Source organism: Rattus norvegicus, chromosome 8 (genome assembly GCF_021556685.1).
Source record: "Rattus norvegicus strain SHRSP/BbbUtx chromosome 8, alternate assembly SHRSP_T2T, whole genome shotgun sequence".
In the NCBI taxonomy this organism is placed as follows: Eukaryota; Metazoa; Chordata; class Mammalia; order Rodentia; family Muridae; genus Rattus; species Rattus norvegicus.
The window spans coordinates 104892859-104901911 of NC_141541.1; positions in this window are offsets into that span (position 1 = coordinate 104892859).

A 9053-nucleotide genomic window follows, 5' to 3' on the forward strand; every position below is an offset into this window, starting at 1 on the left:
TGTCTGAAGCCGTCCACCCTGATGTCATCGTCCTATTGTATGGAGACTTGATGAGTTGTGCAGGTTGCAAACCGTGCTATCTGGTTACACTTCTCAGGTCACCTAACTTCTAGAAAAGTCTGCCCCACCCTCTCCCCTGATCTTCTGTTACACAGTATGTAGAGTCAAGGTAAAACTTGATTCCTAGTTAGTCTTTCTGTTGGTTAAGAAGCCCCCGGGGACTCACTATCCCTGAACTGAAGCAGTATTACAGAGCAATAGTGATAAAAACTGTATGGTATTGGTACAGAGACAGGCAGATAGACCAGTGGAATAGAATTGAAGACCCAGAAATGAACCCACATGCCTATGGTCACTTGATTTTTGACAAAGGAGCCAAAACCATCCAAAGGAAAAAAGATAGCATTTTCAGCAAATGGTGCTGGTTCAACTGGAGGTCTGCATGTAGAAGAATGCAGATCGATCCATGCTTATCACCCTGTACAAAGCTTAAGTCCAAGTGGATCAAGGACCTCCACACCAAACCAGATACACTGAAACTAATAGAAGAAAAAGTGGGGAAGAATCTCAAACACATGGGCACTGGAGAAAATTTCCTGAACAAAACACCAATGGCTTATGCTCTAAGATCAAGAATCAACAAATGGGACCTCATAAAGCTACAAAGCTTCTGTAAGGCAAAGGACACTGTTGTTAGGACAAAACAGCAACCAACAGATTGGGAAAAGATCTTTACCAATCCTACAACAGATAGAGGGCTTATATCCAAAATATACAAAGAACTCAAGAAGTTAGACCACAGGGAGACAAATAACCCTATTAAAAAATGGGGTTCAGAGCTAAACAAAGAATTCACAGCTGAGGAATGCCGAATGGCTGAGAAACACCTAAAGAAATGTTCAACATCTTTAGTCATAAGGGAAATGCAAATCAAAACAACCCTGAGATTTCACCTTACACCAGTTAGAACGGCTAAGATAAAAAACTCAGGTGACAGCAAATGCTGGAGAGAATGTGGAGAAAAAGGAACACTCTTCCATTGTTGGTGGGATTGCAGACTGGTATAACCATTCTGGAAATCAGTCTGGAGGTTCATCAGAAAATTGGACATTGAACTACCTGAGGACCCAGCTATACCTCTCTTGGGCATATACCCAAAAGATACCCCAACATATAACAAAGACACGTGCTCCACTATGTTCATCGCAGCCTTATTTATAATAGCCAGAAGCTGGAAAGAACCCAGATGCCCTTCAACAGAGGAATGGATACAGAAAATGTGGTACATCTACACAATGGAATATTACTCAGCTATCAAAAACATGACTTTATGAAATTCATAGGCAAATGAATGGAACTGGAAAATATCATCCTGAGTGAGGTAACCCAACCACAGAAAAACACACATGGTATGCACTCACTGATAAGTGGATATTAGCCCAAATGCTCGAATTACCCAAGAAGCACAGAACACATGAAACTCAAGGATGACCAAAATGCAAATGCTTCACTCCTTCTTTAAAAGGGGAACAAGAATACCCTTGGGAGGGAATAGGGAGGCAAAGTTTAGAACAGAGACAGAAGGAACACCCATTCAGAGCCTGCCCCACATGTGGCCCATACATGTACAGCCACCCAATTAGACAAGATGAATGAAGCAAAGAAGTGCAGGCTGACAGGAACCGGATGTGGATCTCTCCTGAGAGACACAGCCAGAATATGGCAAATACATAGGCGAATGCCAGCAGCAAACCACTGAACTGAGAACAGGACCCCTGTTGAAGGAATCAGAGAAAGAACTGGAAGAGTTTGAAGGGGCTTGAGACCCCTTATGAACAACAATGCCAAGCAACCAGAGCTTCCAGGGACTAAGCCACTACCTAAAGACTATACATGGACTGACCCTGGACTCCAACCTCATAGGTAGCAATGAATAGCCTAGTAAGAGCACCAGTGGAAGGGGAAGCCCTGGGTCCTGCCAAGACTGGACCCCCAGTGAACAGGATTGTTGAGGGGAGGGCGGTAATGGGGGAAGGATGGGGAGGAGAACACCCATATAGAAGGAGAGGGGAAGGGGTTAGGGGGATGTTGGGCTGGAAACCTGGAAAGGGAATAACATTTGAAATGTAAATAAGAAATACCCAATTTAATAAAAATGGGGAGAAAAGAGAAGCCCCCAGAGCCATGTCCCCCATTTACCCAGAATAACCACAGTGCTTTCTGCTCTAAAAGCCTTGACAGGCTTCCCTGTTTGCTCTGTAGGAAGGGTGCACAGGGACTAATCCTGTGGTGGCTGGGAGCGCTTCAGCTCATTCCGGATGGGTTACTCTGTACTGGTCATATCTCCCAGGTTGCTGCTGCTGCTGCTTTTCTGCTTCTGCTTCTGCTTTTCTGCTTTTCTGCTTCTGCTTGTGCTTTTCTGATTCTTCTTCCTTCTTCTCCTCCTCTCCCTCCTCCTCTTCCTCCTCCTCTTCCTCTTTCTTCCCCCCTTCTTCCCCTACCTCCTTGTTCACAACCTCGTTTATCACAGAGCTTGCAAGTACTGCTGGAGTGGCTTGAGTAAACAAACCCAATCACTTCAGCTTTCAGCAAGAAATAAAAATGTAGTCATTGGGGAAGTAGCTCAGGGGTAGACCACTTACTCAGCCTGCACAAGGCTCTGGGCTCCATCTCTAGCACTGCAAAATAATAATAATAATAATAATAATAATAATAATAATAATAATGTATTATTATTAATAAAAAGGACACAAATAAAAGTATGCTATAGTACATCTGAGAGGACTGAGTTGAATTCCTTATAGTGCTTTATGATCCCCTCTCTCACCCTGTAGATTTAGTCCTGATGGTCAAGAATGATTGTCCCTCACAGACAAAGGTTACTCTAGGCCCCTTTCGCTTCCACACTCATTTGATTTTTTGTTTGTTTGATGGTACTGACCTATGGCCCCAACCATTTCTTCCCACGAATCTCAAATCAGTTGTTCGAAACCCACAGAAAGTTCTGGCGGACGTTTGGTTGCAGGGCCAGGGAGGTGACTTAGTGAGTAGAAGTGCCAGCTGGCCACACAAGCCTGACAGACAGAGTTCCATCCCAACCCAAGTGAAAAGCCAGTCTTTGTGCACCTCTGCTTTAGCACTTCTACAGTGAGATGGGAGGCAGAGCCGGGAGCTGTAGCAGCTCAGGACAGCCTGGCAACAAGGCCTGGAGTCCGTCTGTCCGTCCATCTGAAGTGCTTCTTCTGGTCTGTTGGGGGTGGGGAGTAGATCTCAGATTCAGCAAATGCTGTGGCTGAGGCTGGAGGAGAGAGAGAGGCTGGGGGTGGGGCGTTGGCATCCTCAGAGCCTGCAGGCCTGGGGAGGGGCATGAGGAGCCAGGACACTGAATGGAGGGGCAGGGGAGGATCTAGAAGGAGGGAGTTCAAGAACCAAGGCTGCTAGTGGATCTGTAGGTGGCTTTCAGGACAAGTTGGCTGGCTGTCATCCTGACCTTACGGTAGCATTGGCGATCTATTTTGTATAAATGGCGGATAGTAAATGCTTTATGATATCTGTTGAAACCACTGATATCTGGTATTTAGTGCAAAAGCAGGGGCTTAGATGATATGCAAATGAAGGAATACCAGTGCGTTCCCAGACAATATTCGGAGAACACAGACTTTCAGATCCCAAGAAATGTTATTTTTCTTCTGATTTTTTTCAACAATTAAAATATAAAAGCAGTTCCTGAGAATAGTGGCTCACTGCTGTAACCCTAGCTCTTGCGAGGCAGAAGCAGGAAGATTGCTGCAGATGTGAAGCCAGCCCTGCCTTCACAGTTCTAAGCCAATCAAGGCTACATAGCAAAATTCTGTCTCAGAAAGAGAAAGAAAAATCATCAGAGGTGGGCACAATGGTCCACCTCTGTAACCCAGGAAGCTGAGGCCAGAACATCTCCAATGTGAGGGCAGCCTGGCCCACATAGCTTGACCCTGCCTCTACAAGAACAAAACAAAACCCCAGACAAACAAACACAAAGTTTGCACACCTTTAATCCCAGCACTACAGAGGCAAGTGGATAGTTGTGATATTGGTCCAGCCTGGTCTATGTGGAGAGTTCCAGGTTAACCAAAATGATATAGCGAGACCTTGTTTAAAAAAGACAAAAACAGGGGTTGGGGATTTAGCTCAGTGGTAGAGTGCTTGCCTAGGAAGCGCAAGGCCCTGGGTTCGATCCCCAGCTCCGAAAAAAAAGAACCAAAAAAAAAAAAAAAAAGACAAAAACAAAAACAAAAAAAACCAAAAAAACAAAAACAAAAACAAAAACAAAAAAACCCCACAGGGTGGGTGGAGGGGAGTGGGTGCTAGGTAGGCAAGATGGCTTGGAAAGGTTGAGTTCAATTGAGTCCAATCACTGAGCCTTACATGTAGGAAGGAAAGAACTTAATTTGGCAGGTTGTCTTCTACACCTGTGGCACACAAGTCCCTGTGCTTATACCCATGAATCAATAGCTGAAGAAGAGAACTTTATAAAGTATAGCATGGCTATTAGCAAATACAGAGGAAGAGAGAAGGAGAGGGAGGGCAAGGGGAGGGTGAGAGGGAGGGGAGAGGGGGACTGGAAAGGGGGAGGGGAGAGGGAGAGGGGACAGAGGGGAGAGAGAGAGAGAGAGAGCGAGCGAGAGAGAGTGTGCATAAAGGTTGGTTGCAAGGACGTGGAGAGGCCTTTGTTATCATACCTATAAACCACCACAGAAAGCAGTATGGCAGTTGCTGAAATAGTAAAAACTAGAATGTCCTTATGGGCTAGTAATTCCATTTCTGGGCATACAGCTCCAAGATTTTGAAAACAGGATTTGTTCCCGATGATCCTGGTGATCCCCAAAATCCAGGAAGGATAGAAAACCCAAATGTCAGTGACAGGCAAGTCACTAAACAAATATGACAGACATCCAGCTCTAAGCAGAAGGAAGTTCTGACACACACACAACATGAATGACCTGGAGGAATAAAGTGAAATAAGGCATTCCTAAGAGATGAGAACCATATTCTATAAAGTTCATTGCGGGTTGGAGAGTTGAGTCAGCAGTGAAGAGCACCGGCTGCTCTTCCAGAGGTCCTGAGTTCAATTCCCAGCAACCACATGGTGGCTCACAACCATCTGTAATGAGATCTGCTGCCCTCTTCTGGCTGTGTAGACAGAACATTGTATACATAATAAATAAATAAATCTTAAAAAAAAAAAAAAAAAAGCCTATTGCAGGGTCTGATACCTCAACCTGAGGATCTAAGTTCAAATCCCTGACACCCATGTAAAAAGCCCAGAGTGATCGCATCTGCCTGCAAGCCCAGTGCTGTGGGAAGATGGCAACAGGAACAGCCTTCAGACCTATCCCAGGCTCACTGAGAGATCCTGACAGGAATTCAACAGAGGTGATAAAGACAGCCCCTGACATCCTCCTCTGGCCTCTGTACTTGCTCAGGGATACCCATAGCTGTACACACACCAACACATACACACAAAGTTCTTATACCACACATGTTTACACACAAAAAATAAAATACTTTTAAAAGTTCATTGGACTAGCTGCAGAGAATGGTTCAGAAAATAACAACTGTTTGATTCAATTTACATAATTTATATAGAGTAGTCACATCCCTATAGACAGAAGGTAGATTGGTGACTACCAGGGCAGGAGGAGGTGAATAAGGATTACTTAATAGGATTAGAATTTCAGTGTATTTTTAAAAAGGTATTGTGTGTGTGTGTGTGTGTGTGTGTGTGTGTGTGTGTGTGAGAGACAGAGAGAGAGAGAGACAGAGAGAGAGAGAGACAGAGAGAGAGAGAGACAGAGAGAGAGAGAGACAGAGAGAGAGAGAGACAGAGAGAGAGAGAGACAGAGAGAGAGAGACAGAGAGAGAGAGAGACGGACAGACAAACAGATATAGGGACATATGTGTGTATACCATGGCCTGTGTGCCATTGTGAGTGTAGCATAGTGTCTTAGTTACTTTTCTATTGCTATTGCTACGGACAGACAGCATGACCAAGGCAATTTAAAAAAGAAAGCATCTCAGAAGGTGAGTTATGCAGACAGGCATGATGTTGGAGCAGCAGCTGAAAACTTATATCAAGCTGGACACACACACACACACACACACACACACACAGAGAGAGAGAGAGAGAGAGAGAGAGAGAGAGAGAGAGAGAACGCCTAGTATAGGCTTTTAAACCTCAAAGCCCATCTCTGTGACACACCTCCTCCAAGAAGGCCACCCCTCCCAATACTTCCCATACAATTCCATTAACTAAGGACCAAGCATTCAAACATATGAGCCTATGGAGTCCACGCTCACAAACCACACAAGGTTTGCACGTGGAGGCCAGAGGACAATGTTGTGGAGATGATTTTCTTCTTCCACCTTCACTGTTCATTCTTAGACTCAAAGCCAGGTCGTCAGGCAAATGGTTTATCCCTGAACCGTCCCAGCAGCCTGAGTTTCAGTTTTGCAAGAGAACATTCCAGAAAATGATCATATGACTATGTGTTCGTAACACTACTGCACTGTACACTTAAAAGTGGTCAAAGTGATAAACGGTGGTTCTCTGTGTATTTTACCACTTACAAACTTTTACCTTTTTTTTATTTTTATTTTTAATCAATTTACTATTTTACCAATTAGGAAAGCTGAGATGGCTGGCACTTGTGTTTGGCCTCACAACCATTCATTCCAGGGATTCTGACACCCTCTGCTGGCCTCCACAGGTACTGCATACAGGTGGAATACATACATGCAGGCTAAAATTTATTTTATGCATCCCAGGCACATAAAATAAAAATAAATAAAGTGTAAAAACTAAAACATCCACCAGAGTATTGAGTATACAAAAAACATGATTGGCCCTTGCGCCATAGTTGGCCACTCGTGTCATGGGAAATCGAGTCAGCTTCAGTCCTCACTAGCACACAGATGCTGCAAATCCCGTGTAGTGAGACAAGCAACCCACCAGGCCCCAGAAAAGAGGTTAGAGGAACAATGTTTGTTCCATAGCAAAGGAAAAGGCAGACATAAACTTGGATACAACGCATTCCCATTTTTCAGTGGGAGAGCTCCTGTGCACATGGCCCTTGTTCTTCCTTCCAATGACGAAGGAGTTAATTTCACCCGGCTCCATCCCCTCCCGCTCCTCCCCTGCCCCAGTCACGTGTCTTTGGAGTGAAACTCGTCAGGGCCTCTTCGCCCCAACTGCTGCTTTCTCTGCTACTTTTTTGGGAAGAACTTTCAGCTAACTGGTGCTCTTTTTGGCTCCTTGACAAATTGCATTGTTTTCTATAAAAAGCTCACTCATAAACTGTAGAAAAGGGAGCAGAGGACTATAAAATGTCAGCCGCGCATCAAGTGGGCCTTTAGAGAACTATCTGCGTGTGGAAAGTCATCCAGTGGGACCCTGGGAAATAGTCTTCAAATAGTTCGAAGAGGAAAAAGTAAATAGGACGTCAGCCAGTCTAGCCCTGAGCACATGTCACCGAGAACGGAAAGTGTCCTTAGGAATCAAGAGGTTGGGAGGCATTCGGCTGCCTGTGGATCTGAAGTCCCGAAAGGGATTGGACACTGGACTTGGAGCCCCAGAACTAACTCTGCCTGCCTTGTCATCTTTGATTCCTTTGGGTCTCACTTCTACCTCGTGGACCAGTGTGAGCACTGAAATCTCATCACACAGTGGTTATAATCACTTTAAGGCAAGGATATCTTTGGTTAATCATAGATACGTTTATTATAAAATTTTTCAGAAATAAGCATAAAAACATTCACTTGGAAACCCACCAGCTAGAAATGGTCCCAGTTTGAGATCTTAGAGGACAGCTCTAATGTCCTGTTATAAATTTCTCACAGTTTCTTGCTGACACTAGTTTCACCTAGTAAAATAGGTCCAATAATCCTATTTAGAAGACGTGTGAGAGTTAAAAAGACAGTTTGTACCCTGGCAGACCACAGATACTCAAGTTGTTGACTGCTCTGCAGTCCTGTCAAAGGAGAGGAGGTCTTCATTCTCTGCCTCTCCTACTCAGACAGGTGTGCACTTCACCCAGAATACACTCTCCCTCCCTCCTCCCTTCCTTCCCTCCTCTCCTCCTCTCTTCCTTCCCTCCTCCCTCCTTCCCTCCTCCCTCCTTCCCTCCTCTCCTCTCTTCCTTCCCTCTTCCCTCCTTCCTTCCTCCCTCCTTCCTTCCCTCATCCCTCCCTCTGTCCTTCCCTCCTCTCCTCCGTCCTTCCTTCCCTCCTTCCTTTCCTCCTCCCTCCTTCCTTCCCTCCTTCCTTCCCTCTTCTCTCCTTCCTTCCCTCCTCCCTCCTTCCTGCCCTCCCTCTCCATTTCTCTGTTCCTTAATGGCATACCACAAACGTTTATGTGGGTCCATGATCCATTCAGTCCAAGTCAGGAAGAAAGCGGTCACTAAAAGAAGTGACCGTTCTTCAAAGATGCAGATCATCGTGCAACACACACATGAATCTGCACACACAGACGCCACACACATGTGCTACTGATATACGGTAAATGGAATAAATTTGTCTGCATAATCTGATACTTATTGACATATGGACCGCTCATTAAACCAAAACATCCTCCTAGCTGGGGATGATGGTGAACATCTGTAAACCTAGTTCTTTAGAAGCTGAGGCAGGAGGATTACTGTGAGTCTGAGGCTAGTCTGGGGCTATACAGTGAATCTGAGGGTTACATAGCAAGACTGTCTTAAAACACAAAACAACAACAAAAATCCCAAAAAGAATAGAACATTTTTTTCACCTGTCCTGGATTTTATGGCCCAAGATTACTGAAACAAAAGGCTCAGAGCGCAGAAGCACACATGTCCTTAATACAAACTATGAAAGCAACATGGGAGACTCTACAAGGAAAAGAAGGCCGGAAGAATGAACACAGAGATGTGTGAACTTGCTGAAGTGTGAACACTGGCTGATTGATGTATGGAAGTCTGATCCACTGCTAAGGGCTGGGCACCTGCATCCTGGCCTGTCTGTGTTCTTTTCATTAAAAGAAATAATCGTGTGCC